Below are 25,615 nucleotides of genomic sequence, written 5' to 3' on the forward strand. Positions count from 1 at the left end.
CCTTGGAGATGACTAAATGCTGTTGAAAAGTTTCCACCATGGAGAGAGAGGTTGATGTTAAAGGAGAGACAAGAAATTACAAATGCATTCTAAGCTCAGATGGCTTGTTGGTTTGCAGCCTTGCCCCACAAAATCACTCTTTGTTGAGTCTTTGGTACTTCACATGGGCTTAGGAAATAGTGCAATCATTTTGCTGGGAAAATGGCAACCACAAAATCCTGAGAAATCCACACCTGAGTCCTCACACTCAATTACCCAACTATCTGTACAGCATTTAGACTTTGACTCAGTTGCATACAGAAGAGGCTTTTGTTATTTATCCTTTCAGAAAATGAATTGCATTTAAAATAGATCTCATTTTAGATCCAGAGCTTGTAATGTTATCAGCCTGCTAGATAGAAATAGGTTGTTGCTCTCTTGTTTGATTGGAGTCTTAACAGCAGGATTTTGTGTTTCACAAATGATTATATCCTGCATGGATATCTGACATGTTCTTCATCACTGTTTTACTCGATTAAAAATGTTGCATTCCACGAAGAAACAGCATTTAGGACACAGGGGTCTCTGAGTGGCAGAGTTTTCAGAAAAGCTGTCATCGCAAAATGAAATTTAGAATCTTAGAGATGGCACCAAGCTGGGCAATTTACATACTATCAGGAAATAGGACTGGCTGTCTGGAATAATTGAAAACCCTAGTAATAACGTGAGTTGTCCTAGGGAGTAACGTTAGGAAATGTAATAAACATTTTTCAAATCCAAGAGCTTTTATTTTCTATCTATTTACTACAAAAAGATGTTTTTGACCTCACAACTAAATATTTTTCTTGATGTGCTTTAGTGCCCCAGATGCCAATCACCATTATCACTGATGCCTTTTGGAGCAATTGTGCTAAGTGCTTCATATACATTTCTTCATCTTACCTTCATAACGATCTTGAGAGGTCATATTGTTTTCAGTCAGTGGAGGAGAAAACTGAGGCTCAGAAAAATGAATTACTTCCCTAAGTGTCACACACACTGTGTGTGAGTGGCACAGTTTGCATATAAAGTCAGGCAGGATGACTGGAACCTTCATGTTTAACTTCTTCATTTCACCATATGGAGATGAAGGGAATTTAGCTTCTGCTCTCAGAGAGCATCACATCTGATTGGAAGCATATGAGATGTGTCCACATAACTTTTCCATAATTCAGGGTTTATTAAGGATAATAAGGGGTGCTTTGGAGTTTAGGAGAGTGAGAAATAGTTGGGGGGGTGGGACATGTTATCAAGGCTGGTTCATCATCAATCCTCAGATCTAAAGGGTTGGTAGAATTGTGATTGACAGGTGAGAGTGAAAGATAGTCAAGGTGGAAGGAATGGTAAGGGCAAAGGCAAGGTCAGAAGAGAGGCACTGTCTGGGGAGCAAAGGCCAGTCCTGTTTAACTGATGTTTGAATGTGGGATAACACTTGAAAAGACCTGTCCAGGTCAGAGGATGGAGGTCATCTAGATGGCGGTATGATTGTATTCTCTCCATACATTCTGGAAATGGTATAAAGGCTGGAGCTGAGTTGGATAAAGAGTTGACTGCCATGGGAAAGTCAATTAAGCCTCTGCCATCCAACAGAAAGAGAATGAAAACTCAGGTGTTATTACTAGGAAATAACAATACTAAAAAAAATTTGACCTTTCTCTTTTCATCCTGTAATCAGTAACAAAGTTTTCATCTCTCTCTGCTATAGTAACTTTCAACCCTCGCTGTATATATTAGAATCACCTGGGGAAATGTTAAACTCCTAAATTTGAGTGGCACTCTAGATTAATTAAATAGAATCTCTGGGGGATGGGAAACAAGCATTGGCATATTTTAAAGCTTCCCAGGTGACTTGAATGTGTAGTTGAAGCCAAGTACTACTATGTTAGCAGGTCCCTTGCTTGTTAAGTGAGGGAATTAATTAATTACTGAAACAGGCAGGGGTGGTAACTACAGTGCTAGTTGTGCTGGTAACAGAAAATGGAATATTGGAAAGGAGAGATGATCTGAGAAAAGATGAGGAGACACGTCTGTTGTTCAGTATATTGAAATTAGAAAAATCCAAGTGGTTGCTCCTCTGAGGTGGGCTCTCCCTGGCATTGTGGTTTCATCTGTGGGTACTGGTCCCTGAAAATAGCAGGTGCAGAACAAACAGTGGAATTGGGAAGTCCAGCAGGCATATGGAAGTAGGGTTTTACATGTTTGTAATATAAGTCAATATTGTTAAGCCCAAGATGTTTGAGTTAGGGGTGCATAGGCAATAGTATAAGTCATCTAGGTAGAGAGAAGAGAAAAAAAAGACTGATGGTGCAACATGATGGCATGCCAATATGAAGGAAAAAGAACTAGGAGAGAGATTTACTGATGGAGAATTAAAAAATAATACAAAGAAAAGAAGACAGAAAAGGAGTCCATACAGTCAACCATATGCAATGTTAGAAGAAGATTAAAAAAAAAAAAAAAAAGAAGTCTAAAGAGAAAAAAAAACCAAAAGTTTTGGTGCATATGGGATAGACAGAAGTGTTATTTTTTTTTTAATTTTATTTTTTATAAACATATATTTTTATCCCCAGGGGTACAGGTCTGCGAATCGCCAGGTTTACACACTTCACAGCACTCACCATAGCACATACCCTCCCCAATATCCATAACCCCACCCCCTCTCTCCCAACCCCCCTCCCCTCATCAAACCTCAGTTTGTTTTGTGAGATTAAGAGTCACTTATGGTTTGTCTCCCTCCCAATCCCATCTTGTTACATTTATTCTTCTCCTACCCCCTTAACCCCCCATGTTGCATCTCCTCTCCCTCATATCAGGGAGATCATATGATCGTTGTCTTTCTCCGATTGACTTATTTCGCTAAGCATGATACCCTCAGGTTCCATCCACGTCGTCGCAAATGGCAAGATTTCATTTCTTTCGATGGCTGCATAGTATTCCATTGTGTATATATACCACATCTTCTTTATCCATTCGTCTGTTGATGGACATCTAGGTTCTTTCCATAGTTTGGCTATTGTAGACATTGCTGCTATAAACATTCGGGTGCACGTGCACCTTCGGATCACTACGTTTGTATCTTTAGGGTAAATACCCAGCAGTGCAATTGCTGGGTCATAGGGTAGTTCTATTTTCCACATTTTGAGGAACCTCCATGCTGTTTTCCAGAGTGGTTGCACCAGCTTGCATTCCCACCAACAGTGTAGGAGGGTTCCCCTTTCTCCGCATCCTCGCCAGCATCTGTCATTTCCTGACTTGTTAATTTTAGCCATTCTGACTGGTGTGAGGTGATATCTCATGGTGGTTTTGATTTGTATTTCCCTGATGCCGAGTGACATGGAGCAATTTTCATGTGTCTGTTGGCCATCTGGATGTCTTCTTTGCAGAAATGTCTGTTCATGTCCTCTGCCCATTTCTTGATTGGATTATTTGTTCTTTGGGTGTTGAGTTTGCTAAGTTCTTTATAGATTTTGGACACTAGCCCTTTATCTGATATGTCATTTGCAAATATCTTCTCCCATTCTGTCAGCTGTCTTTGGTTTTGTTCACTGTTTCCTTTGCTGTGCAAAAGCTTTTGATCTTGATAAAATCCCAAAAGTTCATTTTTGCCCTTGCTTCCCTTGCCTTTGGTGATGTTCCTAGGAAGATGTTGCTGCGGCTGACGTCGAAGAGGTTGCTGCCTGTGTTCTCCTCAAGGATTTTGATGGATTCCTTTCTCACATTGAGGTCCTTTATCCATTTTGAGTCTATTTTCGTGTGTGGTGTAAGGAAATGATCCAATTTCATTTTTCTGCATGTGGCTGTCCAATTTTCCCAACACCATTTATTGAAGAGGCTGTCTTTTTTCCATTGGACATTCTTTCCTGCTTTGTCGAAGATGAGTTCACCATAGAGTTGAGGGTCTATTTCTGGGCTCTCTATTCTGTTCCATTGATCTATGTGTCTGTTTTTGTACCAGTACCATGCTGTCTTGATGATGACAGCTTTGTAATAGAGCTTGAAGCCCGGAATTGTGATGCCACCAACTTTGGCTTTCTTTTTCAATATTCCTTTGGCTATTCGAGGTCTTTTCTGGTTCCATATAAATTTTAGGATTCTTTGTTCCATTTCTTTGAAAAAAATGGATGGTACTTTGATAGGAATTGCATTAAATGTGTAGATTGCTTTAGGTAGCATAGACATTTTCACAATATTTATTCTTCCAATCCAGGAGCATGGAACATTTTTCCATTTCTTTGTGTCTTCCTCAATTTCTTTCATGAGTACTTTATAGTTTTCTGTGTATAGATTCTTAGCCTCTTTGGTTAGGTTTATTCCTAGGTATCTTATAGTTTTGGGTGCAATTGTAAATGGGATGGACTCCTTAATTTCTCTTTCTTCTGTCTTGTTGTTGGTGTAGAGAAATGGAACTGATTTCTGTGCATTGATTTTATATCCTGACACTTTACTGAATTCCTGTACAAGTTCAAGCAGTTTTGGAGTGGAGTCTTTTGGGTTTTCCACATATAGTATCATATCATCTGCAAAGAGTGATAGTTTGACTTCTTCTTTGCCGATTTGGATGCCTTTAATTTCCTTTTGTTGTCTGATTGCTGAGGCTAGGACTTCTAGTACTATGTTGAATAGCAGTGGTGATAATGAACATCCCTGCCGTGTTCCTGACCTTAGCGGAAAAGCTTTCAGTTTTTCTCCATTGAGAATGATATTTGCGGTGGGTTTTTCATAGATGGCTTTGATAATATTGAGGTATGTGCCGTCTATCCCTACACTTTGAAGAGTTTTGATCAGGAAGGGATGCTGTACTTTGTCAAATGCTTTTTTCAGCATCTATGGAGAGTATCATATGATTCTTGTTCTTTCTTTTATTAATGTGTTGTATCACATTGATTGATTTGCAGATGTTGAACTAACCTTGCAGCCCTGGAATAAATCCCACTTGGTCTTGGTGAATAATCCTTTTAATGTACTGTTGAATCCTATTGGCTAGTATTTTGGCGAGAATTTTTGCATCTGTGTTCATCAAGGATATTGGTCTGTAGTTCTCTTTTTTGTTGGGATCCTTGTCTGGTTTTGGGATCAAGGTGATGCTGGCCTCATCAAATGAGTTTGGAAGTTTTCCTTCTATTTCTATTTTTTGGAACAGTTTCAGGAGAATAGGAATTAGTTCTTCTTTAAATGTTTGGTAGAATTCCCCCGGGAAGCCGTCTGGCCCTGGGCTTTTGTTTGTTTGGAGATTTTTGATGACTGTTTCAATCTCCTTCCTGGTTATGGGTCTGTTCAGGCTTTCCATTTCTTCCTGGTTCAGTTGTGGTAGTTTATATGTCTCTAGGAATGCATCCATTTCTTCCAGATTGTCAAATTTGTTGGCGTAGAGTTGCTCATAGTATGTTCTTATAATTGTCTGTATTTCTTTGGTGTTTGTTGTGATCTCTCCTCTTTCATTCATGATTTTATTTATTTGGGTCCTTTCTCTTTTCTTTTTGATAAGTCTGGCCAGGGGTTTATCAATCTTATTAATTCTTTCAAAGAACCAGCTCCTAGTTTCGTTGATTTGTTCTATTGTTTTTTGGTTTCTATTTCATTGATTTCTGCTCTAATCTTTATGATTTCTCTTCTCCTGCTGGGTTTAGGGTTTCTTTCTTGTTCTTTCTCCAGCTCCCTTTGGTGTAGGGTTAGGTTGTGTACCTGAGACCTTTCTTGTTTCTTGAGAAAGGCTTGTACCGCTATATATTTTCCTCTCAGGACTGCCTTTGTTGTGTCCCCACAGATTCTGAACGTTGTGTTTTCATTATCATTTGTTTCCATGAATTTTTTCAATTCTTCTTTGATTTCCTGGTTGACCCATTCATTCTTTAGAAGGATGCTATTTAGTCTCCATGTATTTGGGTTCTTTCCAAATTTCCTCTTGTGATTGAGTTCTAGCTTTAGAGCATTGTGGTCTGAAAATATGCAGGGAATGATCCCAATCTTTTGATACCGATTGAGACTTGATTTAGGACCAAGAATGTGATCTATTCTGGAGAATGTTCCATATGCACTAGAGAAGAATGTGTATTCTGTGCTTTGGGATGAAATGTTCTGAATATATCTGTGATGTCCATCTGGTCCAGTGTGTCATTTAAGGCCTTGATTTCCTTGTTGATCTTTTGCTTGGATGATCTGTCCATTTCAGTGAGGGGAGTGTTAAAATCCCCTACTATTATTGTATTCTTGTCGATGTGTTTCTTTGATTTTGTTATTAATTGGTTTATATAGTTGGCTGCTCCCACGTTAGGGGCATAGATATTTACAATTGTTAGATCTTCTTGTTGGGACAGTTCCTTTGAGTATGATATAGTGTCCTTCCTCATCTCTTATTATAGTCTTTGGCTTAAAATCTAATTGATCTGCTATAAGGATTGCCACTCCTGCTTTCTTCTGATGTCCATTAGCATGGTAAATTCTTTTCCACCCCCTCACTTTAAACCTGGAGGTGTCTTCGGGTTTAAAGATGAGTTTCTTGTAGGCAACATATAGATGGGTTTTGTTTTTTTTATCCATTCTGATACCCTGTGTCTTTTGATTGGGGCATTTAGCCCATTAACATTCAGGGTAAGTATTGAGAGATATGAATTTAGTGCCATTGTATTGCCTGTAAGGTGACTGTTATTGTATATTGTCTCTGTTCCTTTCTGATCTACTACTTTGAGGGTCTCTCGTTGCTTAGAGGACCCCTTTCAATATTTCTGTAGAGCTGGTTTGGTATTTGCAAATTCTTTCAGTTTTTGTTTGTCCTGGAAGCTTTTATCTCTCCGTCTATTTTCAATGATAGCCTAGCTGGATATAGTATTCTTGGCTGCATGTTTTTCTCATTTAGTACTCTGAATATATCATGCCAGCTCTTTCTGGCCTGCCAGGTCTCTGTGGATAAGTCTGCTGCCAATCGAATATTTTTACCATTGTACGTTACAGACTTCTTTTCCCGGGCTGCTTTCAGGATCTTTTCTTTGTCACTAAGACTTGTCAATTTTACTATTAGGTGACGGGGTGTGGACCTATTCTTATTGATTTTGAGGGGGGTTCTCTGAACCTCCTGAATTTTGATGCTTGTTCCCTTTGCCATATTGGGGAAATTCTCTCCAATAATTCTCTCCAATATACCTTCTGCTCCCTCTCTGTTTCCTCTTCTTCTGGAATCCCAATTATTCTAATGTTGTTTCGTCTTATGGTGTCACTTATCTCTCGAATTCTCCCCTCGTGGTCCCGTAGCTGGTTGTCCCTCTTTTGCTCAGCTTCTTTATTCTCTGTCATTTGGTCTTCTATATCGGTAATTCTTTCTTCTGCCTCATTTATCCTAGCCGTGAGAGCCTCCATTTTTGTTTGCACCTCATTAATAGCTTTTTTTATTTCAACTTGGTTAGATTTTAGTTCTTTTATTTCTCCAGAAAGGGCTTTTATATCTCCCGAGAAGGTAATCCGCTCGGGTTTGCTTTCGGGAGCTTTTGTTCCCTGAGTGCTTTCTGTAGAGTTCCGGAGGGCGGGAATGAAGATGGCGGCCTCCCGGTCTCTGGCCCGGAGATGCCGAGAGCCCGGGGCCCCACTCCTCAGCGCGCCCCCAGACAACAGTGCCCAATGACACCCGTCACCCCTGCCTCGGCCGTGCTCCGAGCTGACCGAGCCTGCGACTGGTTCAAGGCAACCCCGAGCTGAGGGTCACTCCTTGGCACCTGTCTGTGTAGCCGGCTTCCCAGTTCCACACCGGTAAGCTCTGCGACACTCAGACACCCCCGATCCTTCTGCGACCCTGCGAGACCTGAGGCCGTGCTGACCCCGCCTGGGCTTCACCCCAGTTAAGCCTCTGGAGTGATGTCCCTCAGCGGAACAGACTTTAAAAGTCCTGATTTTGCTCCGTTGCTCCGCCGCTCGCCGGGAGCCGGCCCCTCCCGCCGCGGTCTATCTTCCCGTCGCTTTGGATTCACTTCTCCGCCAGTCCTACCTTTCAGATAGTGGTTGATTTTCTGTTTCTAGAATTGCTGTTCTTCTTCTCTTCAATCTCCCGTTGGATTTGTAGGTGTTTGCAATCTTTAGATAAGCTATTTAGCTGATCTCCCGCTACCCGAAGTAGTCTCAGCCTGCTACTTCTCCGCCATCTTGACTCCTCCTACCATTTTCTTTTTTAACGTTTTTTAAATAGTTTATCTAATATATATATACTTTTTCCCTTTTTATATTTTTTATCGGCTTTCTTTTTTTAATAGTTTCTTTTTTTTTTTTTTTCTTTCTGAACCCCTTTTAGTCCCCTTTTTCCCCCCTCACGATTTGGGATCTCTTCTGATTTGGCTAAAGCATATTTTCCTGGGGTTGTTGCCACCCTTTTAGTATTTTACTTGCTCCGTCATATACTCTTATCTGGACAAAATGACAAGGCGGAAAAATTCACAACAAAAAAAGAACAAGAAGCAGTACCAAAGGCTAGGGACCTAATCAATACAGACATTGGTAACATGTCTGATATAGAGTTCAGAATGACGATTCTCAACGTTCTAGCTGGGCTTGAAAAAGGCAAGAAGATATTAAAGCAACCCTCTCGGGAGATATAAAAGCCCTTTCTGGAGAAATAAAAGAACTAAAATCTAACCAAGTTGAAATAAAAAAAGCTATTAATGAGGTGCAATCAAAAATGGAGGCTCTCACTGCTAGGATAAATGAGGCAGAAGAAAGAATTAGCGATATAGAAGACCAAATGACAGAGAATAAAGAAGCTGAGCAAAAGAGGGACAACCAGCTACGGGACCACGAGGGGAGAATTCGAGAGATAAGTGACACCATAAGACGAAACAACATTAGAATAATTGGGATTCCAGAAGAAGAGGAAACAGAGAGGGGAGCAGAAGGTATATTGGAGAGAATTATTGGAGAGAATTTCCCCAATATGGCAAAGGGAACAAGCATCAAAATTCAGGAGGTTCAGAGAACCCCCCTCAAAATCAATAAGAATAGGTCCACACCCCGTCACCTAATAGTAAAATTGACAAGTCTTAGTGACAAAGAAAAGATCCTGAAAGCAGCCCGGGAAAAGAAGTCTGTAACGTACAATGGTAAAAATATTCGATTGGCAGCAGACTTATCCACAGAGACCTGGCAGGCCAGAAAGAGCTGGCATGATATATTCAGAGTACTAAATGAGAAAAACATGCAGCCAAGAATACTATATCCAGCTAGGCTATCATTGAAAATAGACGGAGAGATTAAAAGCTTCCAGGACAAACAAAAACTGAAAGAATTTGCAAATACCAAACCAGCTCTACAGGAAATATTGAAAGGGGTCCTCTAAGCAAAGAGAGACCCTCAAAGTAGTAGATCAGAAAGGAACAGAGACAATATACAATAACAGTCACCTTACAGGCAATACAATGGCACTAAATTCATATCTCTCAATACTTACCCTGAATGTTAATGGGCTAAATGCCCCAATCAAAAGACACAGGGTATCAGAATGGATAAAAAAACAAAACCCATCTATATGTTGCCTACAAGAAACTCATCTTAAACCCGAAGACACCTCCAGGTTTAAAGTGAGGGGGTGGAAAAGAATTTACCATGCTAATGGACATCAGAAGAAAGCAGGAGTGGCAATCCTTATAGCAGATCAATTAGATTTTAAGCCAAAGACTATAATAAGAGATGAGGAAGGACACTATATCATACTCAAAGGAACTGTCCAACAAGAAGATCTAACAATTGTAAATATCTATGCCCCTAACGTGGGAGCAGCCAACTATATAAACCAATTAATAACAAAATCAAAGAAACACATCGACAAGAATACAATAATAGTAGGGGATTTTAACACTCCCCTCACTGAAATGGACAGATCATCCAAGCAAAAGATCAACAAGGAAATCAAGGCCTTAAATGACACACTGGACCAGATGGACATCACAGATATATTCAGAACATTTCATCCCAAAGCAACAGAATACACATTCTTCTCTAGTGCATATGGAACATTCTCCAGAATAGATCACATTCTTGGTCCTAAATCAAGTCTCAATCGGTATCAAAAGATTGGGATCATTCCCTGCATATTTTCAGACCACAATGCTCTAAAGCTAGAACTCAATCACAAGAGGAAATTTGGAAAGAACCCAAATACATGGAGACTAAACAGCATCCTTCTAAAGAATGAATGGGTCAACCAGGAAATCAAAGAAGAATTGAAAAAATTCATGGAAACAAATGATAATGAAAACACAACGGTTCAGAATCTGTGGGACACAACAAAGGCAGTCCTGAGAGGAAAATATATAGCGGTACAAGCCTTTCTCAAGAAACAAGAAAGGTCTCAGGTACACAACCTAACCCTACACCAAAGGGAGCTGGAGAAAGAACAAGAAAGAAACCCTAAACCCAGCAGGAGAAGAGAAATCATAAAGATTAGAGCAGAAATCAATGAAATAGAAACCAAAAAAACAATAGAACAAATCAACGAAACTAGGAGCTGGTTCTTTGAAAGAATTAATAAGATTGATAAACCCCTGGCCAGACTTATCAAAAAGAAAAGAGAAAGGACCCAAATAAATAAAATCATGAATGAAAGAGGAGAGATCACAACAAACACCAAAGAAATACAGACAATTATAAGAACATACTATGAGCAACTCTACACCAACAAATTTGACAATCTGGAAAGAAATGGATGCATTCCTAGAGACATATAAACTACCACAACTGAACCAGGAAGAAATGGAAAGCCTGAACAGACCCATAACCAGGAAGGAGATTGAAACAGTCATCAAAATCTCCAAACAAACAAAAGCCCAGGGCCAGACGGCTTCCCGGGGGAATTCTACCAAACATTTAAAGAAGAACTAATTCCTATTCTCCTGAAACTGTTCCAAAAAATAGAAATAGAAGGAAAACTTCCAAACTCATTTTATGAGGCCAGCATCACCTTGATCCCAAAACCAGACAAGGATCCCATCAAAAAAGAGAACTACAGACCAATATCCTTGATGAACACAGATGCAAAATTCTCGCCAAAATACTAGCCAATAGGATTCAACAGTACGTTAAAAGGATTATTCACCACGACCAAGTGGGATTTATTCCAGGGCTGCAAGGCTGGTTCAACATCCGCAAATCAATCAATGTGATACAACACATTAATAAAAGAAAGAACAAGAACCATATGATACTCTCCATAGATGCTGAAAAAGCATTTGACAAAGTACAGCATCCCTTCCTGATCAAAACTCTTCAAAGTGTAGGGATAGACGGCACATACCTCAATATTATCAAAGCCATCTATGAAAAACCCACCGCAAATATCATTCTCAATGGAGAAAAACTGAAAGCTTTTCCGCTAAGGTCAGGAACACGGCAGGGATGTCCGTTATCACCACTGCTATTCAACATAGTACTAGAAGTCCTAGCCTCAGCAATCAGACAACAAAAGGAAATTAAAGGCATCCAAATCGGCAAAGAAGAAGTCAAACTATCACTCTTCGCAGATGATATGATACTCTATGTGGAAAACCCAAAAGACTCCACTCCAAAACTGCTAGAACTTGTACAGGAATTCAGTAAAGTGTCAGGATATAAAATCAATGCACAGAAATCAGTTCCATTTCTCTACACCAACAGCAAGACAGAAGAAAGAGAAATTAAGGAGTCCATCCCATTTACAATTGCACCCAAAACTATAAGATACCTAGGAATAAACCTAACCAAAGAGACTAAGAATCTATACTCAGAAAACTATAAAGTACTCATGAAAGAAATTGAGGAAGACACAAAGAAATGGAAAAATGTTCCATGCTCCTGGATTGGAAGAATAAATATTGTGAAAATATCTATGCTACCTAAAGCAATCTACACATTTAATGCAATTCCTATCAAAGTACCATCCATTTTTTTCAAAGAAATGGAACAAATAATCCTAAAATTTATATGGAACCAGAAAAGACCTCGAATAGCCAAAGGAATATTGAAAAAGAAAGCCAAAGTTGGTGGCATCACAATTCCGGGCTTCAAGCTCTATTACAAAGCTGTCATCATCAAGACAGCATGGTACTGGCACAAACACAGACACATAGATCAATGGAACAGAATAGAGAGCCCAGAAATGGACCCTCAACTCTATGGTCAACTCATCTTCGACAAAACAGGAAAGAATGTCCAATGGAAAAAAGACAGCCTCTTCAATAAATGGTGTTGGGAAAATTGGACAGCCACATGCAGAAAAATGAAATTGGATCATTTCCTTACACCACACACAAAAATAGACTCAAAATGGATGAAGGATCTCAATGTGAGAAAGGAATCCATCAAAATCGTCGAGGAGAACACAGGCAGCAACCTCTTCGACGTCAGCCGCAGCAACATCTTCCTAGGAACATCACCAAAGGCAAGGGAAGCAAGGGCAAAAATGAACTATTGGGATTTTATCAAGATCAAAAGCTTTTGCACAGCAAAGGAAACAGTGAACAAAACCAAAAGACAGCTGACAGAATGGGAGAAGATATTTGCAAATGACATATCAGATAAAGGGCTAGTGTCCAAAATCTATAAAGACTTAGCAAACTCAACACCCAAAGAACAAATAATCCAATCAAGAAATGGGCAGAGGACATGAACAGACATTTCTGCAAAGAAGACATCCAGATGGCCAACAGACACATGAAAAAGTGCTCCATGTCACTCGGCATCAGGGAAATACAAATCAAAACCACCATGAGATATCACCTCACACCAGTCAGAATGGCTAAAATGAACATGTCAGGAAATGACAGATGCTGGCGAGGATGCGGAGAAAGGGGAACCCTCCTACACTGTTGGTGGGAATGCAAGCTGGTGCAACCACTCTGGAAAACAGCCTGGAGGTTCCTCAAAATGTTGAAAATAGAACTACCCTATGACCCAGCAATTGCACTGCTGGGTATTTACCCTAAAGATACAAACGTAGTGATCCGAAGGGGCACATGCACCCGAATGTTTATAGCAGCAATGTCTACAATAGCCAAACTATGGAAAGAACCTAGATGTCCATCAACAGACGAATGGATAAAGACGATGTGGTATATATACACAATGGAATACTATGCAGCCATCAAAAGAAATGAAATCTTGCCATTTGCAACGACGTGGATGGAACCTGAGGGTATCATGCTTAGCGAAATAAGTCAATCGGAGAAAGACAACGATCATATGATCTCCCTGATATGAGGGAGAGGAGATGCAACATGGGGGGTTGAGGGGGTAGGAGAAGAATAAATGTAACAAGATGGGATTGGGAGGGAGACAAACCATAAGTGACTCTTAATCTCACAAAACAAACTGAGGGTTGATGAGGGGAGGGGGGTTGGGAGAGAGGGGGTGGGGTTATGGATATTGGGGAGGGTATGTGCTATGGTGAGTGCTGTGAAGTGTGTAAACCTGGCGATTCGCAAACCTGTACCCCTGGGGATAAAAATATATGTTTATAAAGCTGTAAAAAAAAAAAAAGAAAAAGAAAGGATGAATAACCAAGTTTTGTAGCAACATGGACGGGACTGGAAGAGATTATGCTGAGTGAAATAAGTCAAGCAGAGAGAGTCAATTATCATATGGTTTCACTTATTTGTGGAGCATAACAAATAGCATGGAGGACAAGGGGAGATGGAGAGGAGAAGGGAGTTGAGGGAAATTGGAAGGGGAGGTGAACCATGAGAGACTATGGACCCTGAAAAACGATCTGAGAATTTTGAAGGGGTGGGGGGTGGGAGGTTGGGGGCACCAGGTGGTGGGTATTGTAGAGCTCACGGATTGCATGGAGCACTGGGTGTGGTGCAAAAATAATGAATACTGTTATGCTGAAAAATAAAAAATTATTAAAAAAAATAGAATACCAACCAATAAATACAGAATAAATGCTAAAAAAAAAAAAGAAAGAAAACGGTAAAAGTTAAAAAATTTAGCAGAAGAAGAGAAAAAAAAATTGAAAAAGAAAAAAAAATTAAATTAACTGCAAGACTAAAGAATCATGGGGAGAAAGCCATGAGTTCCATGCTTTGCTTTCTTCTCCTCTGGAATTCCGCCGCTCTCCTTGGTATTGAAACTGCACTCCTTGGTAGGTGAACTTGGTCCTGGCGGGTTTCTCGTTGACCTTCTGGGGGAGAGGCCTGTTGTAGTGATTCTCAAGCGTCTTTGCCCTAGGCGGAGTTGCACCGCCCTTACCCGTGCTGGGCTGAGTAATCCGCTCGGGTTTGCTGGGTTTGCTTTCGGGAGCTTTTGTTCTCTGAGCACTTTCCATAGTGTTCTGGAAGACCAGAATGAAGATGGCGGCCTCCCGGTCTCCGGAGGATCCGAGAGCCCGGGGCCCCACTCCTCAGTGAGCCCTCAGAGAACAGTGCCCAATTTCTCCCGTCACCCTGGCTTCTGGCCGCGCTCCGAGCTGACCGAGCCTTCGACTGGTTCAAGGTAGCCCAAGCTTAGAGCTCACTCCTCGGCTCTGTCTCTGTACCGGCTTCCCTGTTCTAATACCGGTAAGCTCTGTGACACTCAGACACCCCCGATCCTTCTGTGACCCTGTGGGACCTGAGGCCGCGCTGACCCGCCTGGGCTTCACCCCAGTTAAGCCTCTGGAGCGATGTCCCTCAGCAGAACAGACTTTTAAAAGTCCCGATTTTGTGCTCCGTTGCTCCGCCGCTCGCCGCTCGCCGGCCCCTTCCCCCGCGGTCTATCTTCCAGTCGCTTTGGATTCACTTCTCCGCCAGTCCTACCTTTCAGATAGTGGTTGATTTTCTGTTTCTAGAATTGCTGTTCTTCTTCTCTTCAATCTCCCGTTGGATTTGTAGGTGTTTGCAATCTTTAGATAAGCTATTTAGCTGATCTCCCGCTACCTGAAGTAGTCTCAGCCTGCTACTTCTCCGCCATCTGACTCCTTCCCCCAGAAGTGTATTTTTAAAATCATACAGAGAGTATTGTTCATTGTAGAAAAATATAAAATTACAATAATCAAAACAAAACCCAATCACCCAAAATCACACCACTCAAAGATAAACACTTATTATAGATGATTTCTTTGCAAATATATATTTGTTTTTTGTAAACACAAATAGAACATTATTTACATAGTAATGTGGAATCTGGTCATTTCATAAAATAGTATGCCATGAATATCTTTCCATGTCAATGATAGACACATTAAAAATGGCTGCACGTTTTTCTGACTGTAACAAAGTTACCATAATTTACTTAATCACTTTCTTATTAGCAGTTTTTAATTGTTGACATTTTAAACATTTTTATTCATCCATGCATGTACATGTGCTTGATTATTTCCTTAGGTTAAGTTTCTAGGCACAGAATTTTTACTAGGAAAGGACTGGTTACTTCTTCATATGCTCAACAGTAGCAGAAATATTCCTTCTGTATTTTTATCAATTTGTCAAGTAAAACAATGGTAATCCAATGGTGCATTTATGTGCTTTGCTTTGATTCCTAATTATGCTCAATGTATGTATATGACATATGTATTGCCTCTTTTATAGAATTCTTCTCATTTCCTCTGCAGTATTCCTATTTAGTATATTTTGGTCTTCTTTTTTTATTTATTTCTAAAATTTCTTTTCTATGTTCCAGAATTCATTGCTTATGCACCACACCCAGTGCTCCATGAAATACGTGCCTCCATAATACCCACCACCAGCCTCACCCAACCTCTCACCCCACCTCCCCTCCAAAACCCTCAGTTTGTTTCTCAGAATCCACAGTCTCTCATGGTTCATCTCTCCCTCCAATTTTCCCCAACTCCCTTCTCCTCTCCATCTCCCCAGGTCCTCTGTGTTATTCCTTATGCTCCACAAATAAGTGAAACCATATGATAATTGACTCTCTCTCTGCTTGACTTATTTCACATCAGCATAATCTCTTCCAGTCCCATCCATGTTGATACAAAAGTTCAGTATTCATCCTTTCTGATGGAGGCAGAATACTCCATAGTATATATGGACCACATCTTCCTTATCCATTCGTCCACTGAAGGGCATCTTGGTTCTTTGCACAGTTTGGTGACTGTGGCCATTGCTGCTATGAACATTGAGAAACAGATGGCCCTTCTTTTCCCTATATCTGTATCTTTGGGGTAAATACCCAGTAGTGCAATTGCAGGGTCATAGGGAAGCTCTATTTTTAATTTTTTAAGGAATCTCCACACTGTTTTCCAAAGCAGCAGCAACAACTTGCATTCCCACCAACAGTGTAGGAGGGTTCCCCTTTCTCCACATCCTCTCCAACACATGTTGTTTACTGTCTTGTTAATTTTGGCCAATCTAACTGGTGTAAGTTGGTATCTCAATGTGGTTTTGATTTGGATCTCCCTGATGGTTAGTGATGATGAACATTTTTTCATGTGTCTGTTAGCCATTTGTATGTCTTCATTGGAGAATTGTCTGTTCATGTCTTCTGCCCATTTTTTGACATGATTATCTGTTTTGTGTGTGTTGAGTTTGAGGAGTTCTTTATAGATCTTGGATATCAGCCCTTTGTCTATACTGTCACTTGTGAATATCTTCTTCCATTCCGTGGGTTGCATCTTTGTTTTGTTGACTATTTCCTTTGCTGTGCAGAAGCTTTGATCTTGATGAAGTCCCAAAAATTCATTTTCACTTTTGTTTCCTTTGCCTTTGGAGACATATCATGAAAGAAGTTGCTGTGGCCGCTGTCGAAGAGGTTACTTCCTATGTTCTCCTCTATGATTCTGATGGATTCCTTCCCCACACCGAGGTCTTTCATCCATTAGAGTTTATCTTTGTGTATGGTGTAAGAGAATGGGTTGAGTTTCATCCTTCTACACATAGCTGTCCAATTTTCCCAGCACCATTTATTGAAGAGACTTTTTTCCACTGTATATTTTTTCCTGCTTTGTCAAAGATTAGTTGACCATAAAGTTGAGGGTCCATATCTGGGCCCTCTATTCTGTTCCACTGGTCTATGTGTCTGTGTGCCCTCTCCATCAGAGCTATTGGATACAGACATAAACAGTATGTCAGAAAGGGAAGTCAGGTTAACAATTATCCAAGCAGTGGTTAGGTTGGAGAAAACCATTAATGACAAAATGGAATAGATTAGGGAAGAAGTGAAAGCCACCAGGGAAGATGTTAACAATGCTATCAATGAGTTCCAATCTAATCTAAATTCTCTAACAGCTAGGGTAACTGAGGCAGAAGATAGAATTAGTGATCTAGAGGACAAACTATAGAGAAAAAGGATCAGAAGGAGGCCTGGAACAAACAGCTTAGAAACCATGAAAATAGAATAAGGGAAATAAATGACACCATGAAATGTTCCAATGTCAGAATTATTGGAATCCCTGAGGGGGAGGAGAAAGAAAGAAAACTAGAGGATATAGTTGAACAAATTCTCCATGAAAATTTTCCCAATCTGGGGAATGGAACCAGCGTTTGTGTCCTAGAGGCAGAAAGGTTTTCCCCCAAGATCACAGAATCTAGAAAGACCTCGAGACACCTGATTGTGAAACTGATAAATTATATTTAGACAAGAGCTCTTGAAAGAAGCTGGAGGAAGAGATTCCTTATGTACAGAGGAGAGCCCATCAGAATAACATCAGACCTGTTCACAGAAATCTGGCAAGCCAGAAAGGGCTGGCAAGATGTATTCAGGGCCCTATGAAAAGAACATGCAGCCAACAAAACTTTATCCAGCAAGGCTGTCATTCAAAATAGATGGAGAGACAAAGAGCTTCCAAGACTGGCAAGGTCTAAAAGAGTATGTGGCCACCAAGCCAGCAGTACAAGAAATATTAAGGGAGGTTCTATAAAGGAAGAAAAAACACAAGAGTGTCACTGAAGAGAAATTTATGGAGACAATCTATAGAAATAAGATCTTCACAGGTAACACAATGTCAATAAAAACGTCTCTCTCAATAATCACTCTCAACGTGATTGGCCTAAACACTCCCATAAAATGGCACAGGGTTGCAGACTGGATAAAACAACAGGACCCACCCATATGTTTTCTACAAGAGACCCGTTTTGAACCTAAGGATACATCCAGACTGAAAGTGAGGGGATGGAGAAGCATCTTTCATGCCAATGGGCCTCAAAAGAAGGCTGGAGTAGTGATTCTCATATCAGATAAATTAGATTTTAAAGTAAAGACTGTAGTCAGAGATACAGAATAACACTATATCATTCTTAAAGTGTCTGTCCACCAAGAAGATCTAACAACTGTAAATATTTATGCCCCCAATATGGGAGCAGCCAACTACATAAAACAGTTGTTAATCAAGATAAAGAGTCATATTGATATGAATACATTAATAGCAGGAGATCTTAACATGCCACTCTCAGTAATAGACAGATCATCCAAGCAGAAAATCAATAAAGAAACAAGAGCATTGAATGATACATTGGACCAGTTGGACCTCATAGATATATATAGAACATTCTACCCTAAAACAACAGAAGACTCATTCTTCTCGAGTGCACATGGAACTTTCTCCAGAATAGACCACATACTGGGTCACAAATCAGTCTCAACCAATACCAAAAGACTGAGATTATTCCCTGCATATTCTCAGACCACAATGCTTTGAAACTGGAACTCAACCACAAGAAAAAGTTCGGAAGGAATTCAAACACCTGGAAGCTAAAGACCATCTTGCTTAAGAATGTTTGGATCAACCAGAAAATCAAAGAAGAACTTAAACAATTCATGGAAACCAATGAGAATGAAGACACTTCAGTCCAAAACGTATGGGATACAGCAAAGGCAGTCTTAAGGGGGAAATATATAGCCATCCAAGGGTCCCTCAAAAAAATTGAAAAATCCAGAATACACCAGCTGTCTTTATACCTTAAAGAACTGGAGAATCAACAACAAATTAAGCCAACCCCCCACACAAGAAGGGAAATAATCAAGATTAAAGCAGAGATCAATGAGATAGAAACTAGAGATACAGTAGAATGCATTGATGAAATTAGAAGCTGTTTTTTGAAAGAATCAATAAAACCAATAAACCATTAGCCAAACTAATTCAAAAGAAAAGAGAGAAGACCCAAATTAATAAAACTATGAATGAAAAGGGAGAGATCACAACTAACACCAAGGAAATAGAAACAGTCATCAGAAATTATTATCAACAGTTATATGCCAATAAGTTAAGCAACCTAGATGAAATGGATGCATTCCAGGAAACGTATTTTGGTCTTCTAAGAATACTGTCCATTTTTTGCCCAGAACACCTTTTTTTTTTTTTTCCACATGAACAAAGCAGAGGGAGGCTCAGCTGTTTCCTTATTCCATCCATCCTTCCTTTCCTGTATTCCAGGGTTGAAATTATGTTATCCCTTGTTTTATATTCCTTTGGACATTGCAGAAGTAAATTGGGATGGAGAGATGTCTCTGGGTGGGTTCTCTTAAAGGTGCTGAGTAAGAGAGTGGTGTGAAGGATGTTTTAATGGTGCAGACCCTACAAAGGGAGAGGGAAGAAGAAGGGCTATGTGGAGGAAGAAGGCAAACCTGTGAGATTGGTCCAACAAAGCCTTGACAGCCCTTCATGGAGCTACAGAGTGAATGTTACATAACAGACCTGGCCCTTATACCCTTACCTCACCAGTTAGTGGATGAAAAGTGTCTCTTGATTTAACAAATGAAAAGAGAAGATGTTCAAATAAGTTTGAATTACAGATGAATAATTAATACTTTTAAAATATGAGCATGTCTCCAGGCACCTGTTTGGCTCAGTCAGAAGAGCATGTGATGCTTGATCTTGGGGTCATGAGTTTGAGCCCCAAATTGGGTGCAGAGATTATTAAAAATAAATAAAAACTTCAAGAAAAGATTAGTATGTCCCCAATATTGCATGAGACAACACTTACGTTTAAAAAAACTATTGTTTATCTAGAAATCCAGTTTAACTGGGCGTCTTGTGTTTTATCTGCCAACCCTAGATGTGGGCACCTGACAAAGGAGTTAGGTTAGATGACATGGTCTGAGCCAGCTCTGAAGGAGCTGATAGCTGCAGGTGATAACGCATCTCATATCTGAAGTGAACCTCCTTGATGAGGGGTCTGGGTGGTGCGTTTTCATGTCCAACAGAGTTAAACCCAGGACTCTCCAGTCCTGAGCTTGAACTAGAAGTCCTCAGAGAACAGCCTCAATTAATTGTTGAGAAAAGAAACAAAGATTGGGGGGGAAATAAAGGAATTCCTAAGTTATGGAACAGAGGAAGCAATGAGTCCATGCTGCTTTTTAAAAGGTAGTTTGGGGAAAGCAGTTTTAAGGAGAAATGGTGAAAATACTAACTAGGAAATGATACACTTGGATATTTAGGACGCTTGAAGCAGAAGGGGGTGGATTGCAGATGTGAGGATAGACACCAGGGTAACTCCATTAGCAAATTCCAGGAGGAATTTACCAGCTTTGTCAATGAGAAGCAATCCTTCTGAAAATGTAGGGGGAGGAAAAGAAAACTCACAGAACAGAGAGGAAGTTGTGAGAACTTGGTCTGTGTCACCTCTGTCATTTTGGGAAAAGAGGAATCAAGGACATCTGCTGAGAGTGAGGCATAAGTGGCTGGGTTTGGAGTTTGGGAGAACTCACCACAGTGAGACTAATTTGGAACAGAGGATGCTGAGTGAAGGTAACCGCCACACCTCAATTGTCTTCTGATGCCACTGAACATGCAGGACGGTCAACTATGTTTACTTCTTTTTTTTTTTTTTATTTTTTTTAAATTTTATTTATTTATTTATTTGACAGAGAGAGAGAGATATCACAAGTAGGCAGAGAGGCAGGCAGAGAGAGAGAGAGGAAGAAGCAGGCTCCCCGCTGAGCAGAGAGCCCGATGCGGGGCTCGATCCCAGGACCCTGGGATCATGACCTGAGCTGAAGGCAGAGGCTTTAACCCACTGAGCCACCCAGGCGCCCCAACTATGTTTACTTCTTTAATGAGTTTATAATCTATTGAGAGAGAAAGTTCGTGCAGGGAAAGATAAATAGCCCTCCAGGAAGCATAAGCTAAATGCCATTTTGTGGTGATGAAACTCATTCCAGTTCAAGTCAAGGACAGCTGTGAACTCAAGTGCTAGGATGGATTCAGCAAGGAGGGTGGACTTTGCTTGGATCATGGGTAGGAATGAGATAACATGGGAAAGTGGGACATGAATTCCAGGCAGAAGCAGTGACTTTGACAATCAACGATTTGGCTGGAGTGTTTTAGGTCCTATCTGTCTCCAGGATGAGCATTGCCCATTACAAGTAGCCGAGTCCATTTCTTTCCTGAGCTAAGCTTGCAAAAGCCCCCAGTCATCTGGGTATGCTTGTTGAATTTTTATGGCTGTCTAATGACTCTTGAATGAGAGCTAACAGGCTTGGGATCCTATTCCTTTATTCCCTTAAGAATGGATGAGATTTCAGCTGTTCCAGAAAAGAGGACAGTGGGAGGTTTGCCCTGCATGTGGGCTGTTGGCTAACAGTGCTCATTTCCCGCAACAATGAAATGGCGTGAAAAGGAGTCTTCAAGAGGTCCCTGGGCTGCCAGAAGACTCCCTGGGTTGTAACACAGGACTAGTTTTGGCATTCATGAATACCAAATGAGAGCAAAGAGGTAATTTAACTTAATGAACTGAGAAAGCTTTGCAAGACTTCTTGAGTACTTCCCATCCTATGCGTTACCTTAAGTGCCTAGTAAAAGTAGAAGAGCTGTGATGCTCTCTCTCTCTCTCTTTTATTTTTAACTCATTACTAATTCTATCTCTGTTTCCATATAAGTGTCTTAATATAGATCTTGCCCTAATACTGCCAGACTAATCTTCCTTAATGACAACTTTTATTGCATTGTTTTCCTGCTTAAAAACCTTCAACGGCTCCCTATTTCCTACTATAAAGTCTTCTTGATTTACAAAATTGCCATAATCTCTCTGGTTTTGCCTCACATGCCAACTGTATTCCTTTCTAAGCCCTAAAACATAACCAATTGCCTTGACAAGCTTGCCCTAAATGAGGTATTTTAACGCTGAACCATGGAGAACCTCCACAGCTCATGAACACTAAGGAGTTATTTTGTCATATTTTCACAAGGGACAACCTGAGATAACCTGGTCAGATTTTTTTTCCACAGTGATCTAACTGCAGCTACATTTTCATAATCTTGAAAACCCCTCCTACCTTCTGGGAGATTTTGATTATCTACCTCCCTGTCTATTAGCTAGATTTTTCCTTAATCAATGGGGCTTTGATTATGGATATCTAATAAAGCCTCAGTTTTCCATAGGAGGTTTGATCAGCCTTTGCAGAAAACTAAACAGCTTGTGTTTTGTCAACATCCATTCCCAGTTTAGATTAGAATCATTAGTGGCAGAACAAATGCTATTTGGCTGAGCAGTGATAATTAAAGCAGCAAATAGGGATCTGCATAAATCTGTCCATGTTTTGCATGGATAATGGAATGCAGACACGTCACAAGGACTTTTGAAATAGATGGTAACTGGAGCTTAGTGGTATATCCCCACCCCATACTCAGAAACCAAGTTAAATGCCAATGGGACATAAAAATCAGGGAAATGCATTATCAGCCCTGGAATGAGGATGGAGTTCCAGTAACATGTTATAAAGGTCAAAGTATCTCTGAGACAGTACAGAGGAAATGACAAGAGATGCAAAGTCTCAATCCCCCTTGTTTAGAAAAGGCCAGCGTTGGCAGTGGTGAGTGGAGAATGGTTTACCAGCACTCCAGAAAAATAAAGCCCCGATTTGCTGCATTTCTGCCTTGGCTGTCACGCAGACCTGGGGAGAAATGCACAGATTTGGCTCCTGCAAGGCTACTCAAGCAGCTCCATCATGCCACCGAACATGGTGGGAAATCAGCAAAAATGATGGCTCAGAATAAGCCTCTGGACTGGACGTGGGGGGTGTAAGGGTGTGCAACAGGCACAAGAGGCCAACAAGAGATGGGCATCAGCTCCCCGGACCCCTTTGACTGCTGGTCCACAGCTGCCAGGAGTATCTGTGCTGGGGAAGTGAAGGAACAAGTCAGTCAGATGAAAAGCTAGGGAAGTCCTGGTTTTTTCTCGATTATAGACTCTCTGCTGCCTTCTTTTTACAAGGCAGACACAAGGAGGAAAAAAGAGAGGCCAGGTAGAAGAAAAAAAACTAGATTTAGAAAGATGTCTCGTACAAAGATGCTTGTAAAATAGAAAGCATATAAGGTGATGACAAAGATATGACCAGGTTTACTGTTTTCATATTAAGAATAAGAATGGGTTAGGGGGTGCCTGGATAGCTCAGGCTGTTAAGCATCTGACTCTCTCTCTCTTTTTTAAAGATTTTATTTATTTGTCAGAGAGAGAGATCACAAGCAGGGGGAGCAGCAGGCAGAGGGAGAAGCAGGCTCCCTGTTGAGCCAGGAACCCACTGTGGGACTCAATCCCAGGACCCTAGGATCATGACCTGAGCTGAAAGCAGATGCTTAACCGACTGAGCCACCCAGGTGTCCTGAAGTAGCTGACTCTTGATCTCAACTCAGGTCATGATTTCAGGGTCATGAGTTCAATCCCCATGTTGGCCCAGCATGGAGTCTACTTTTAAAAAATGAGAATGGGTTTCACTTCTTTTTTTTTTTTTTAATTTCTTTTCAGCGTAACAGTTCTCATTGTTTTTGCACCACACCCAGTGCTCCATGCAATACGTGCTCTCCTTAATGCCCACCACCTGGCTCCCCCAACCTCCCATCCCCCACCCCTTCAAAACCCTCAGGTTGTTTTTCAGAGTCCATAGTCACTCATGGTTCACCTCCCCTTCCAATTTCCCTCAACTCCCTTCTCCTCTCTATCTCCCCATGTCCTCCATGCTATTTGTTATGCTCCACAACTAAGTGAAATCATATGATAATTGACTCTCTCTGCTTGACTTATTTCACTCAGCATAATCTCTTCCAGTTCCGTCCACGTTGCTACAAAAGTTGGGTATTCATCCTTTCTGATGGAGGCATAATACTCCATAGTGTATATGGACCACATCTTCCTTATCCATTCGTCCATTGAAGGGCATTTTGGTTCTTTCCACAGTTTGGCGACCATGGCCATTGCTGCTATAAACACTGGGGTACAGATGGCCCTTATTTTCACTGCATCTGTATCTTTGGGATAAATACTTCTGAGCAAAAGACGGAATGTTCAGATTGATTGACAAGGCAAATTCTAGCTGTTGTAGGAGAGATACCTAAAGCAAAATGGCACAGAAAAATTAAAAATGATCAATATCTCAGGAAAATAAAAAAATAAAACTCAAAGCTTAATTTCACTATTATACAAAATGGAATTTACGACTAAAAGCCTCGGGGCACTTGGGTGGCTCTGTCGGTTAAGCACCCCACTCTTGGTTTCAGCTAAGGTCATGCTCTCAGGGTGATGAGATTGAGGTCCGTGTTTGGCTCCACGCTCAGTGGGGAGCCTGTTTAAGATTCTTTCTCTCTCCTTTCCCCTGGCTTCTCCTTGCTCACATACTCTCTCTTTCTAGAACAAGCCCAACCAAAACAAACAAACAAACAAACAAACAAAAAACATTAATGGGGGGAAAAAGTGTTATTTATTATTAATGAAAAATTCAAAACAAGAAAAGACTCATGAAACTTTATGTACCCCCAAAATATAATATTGAGGTATATATAGTATAACTGTTTGAAAGGTGAAAAGCAGTTCATGCCATCTTTAACAAAATGCGACTTTTAGAATTTGCCAATGAAAGTGTGATATAAATGAGTGGAAGAGTTTACTTACTACATTTGATTCAATAATTATGTGCACAGATTTTTTTTAAAGATTTTATTTATTTGAGAGAGACCGTGACAGAGATGGGGAGAGAGAGCAGGAGTCGGGAGGAGAGGGAGAAGCAGGCTCCCCAATGAGCCGGGAGCCTGATGCGGGGCTCAGTCCACAGACCCTGGGATCAGGACCTGAGCCAAAGGCAGACACTTAAAGACTGAGCCACCCAGGCGCCCCGTACATAGATTTTTGTACTGCAAAAACATTGGTTTATTTACTGTCCAGTGAAACATGGTAACATGCATTCCACAAATATTTATTTTGTATCTGCCAATATTAAGCCTCATACTTGATGCCAGACAAAATGTGAACAGGCTTGTCACAGATCTTGTCACAGGGAGCTCATGTGTCAGGGACTCTTCTAGAAGTAGGGGAGGCAGCAGGGGACAAAATAGCCCAAGGTCCCTACTTTCATGAAGTTTATATTCTATATATTCTAGTGGGAGAATACAGGTAGTAACAAAGACATATGGATCTTTCTTTTCTATTAAAGCTAATGCCATTTGGGGGGCGGTTGTGGTATTATTATCATCATACCTTTTATATATTTTAAATTTCTAAATAGTTTATGATTGTAGTCTTCATGTACCTTTTGGCCCAACACTAATTTTTTAAAAAAAATATTTAAAAATGTCCCCATGTTGGCTAGATTTTTGGGAGGACCGCTGTTTTGTTATGTCTTGATTTCTTTTTGCTTTGAGCCAGAGAATGTGGCTTGAATAATTTCTTCTTAAAACTGAGGGTTTTAGAGGGTTGATGGGGGGAGTGGGGTTGGGAGAGGGGGGGTGGGGTTA

Source organism: Lutra lutra, chromosome 16 (genome assembly GCF_902655055.1).
Source record: "Lutra lutra chromosome 16, mLutLut1.2, whole genome shotgun sequence".
Classification (NCBI taxonomy): Eukaryota; Metazoa; Chordata; class Mammalia; order Carnivora; family Mustelidae; genus Lutra; species Lutra lutra.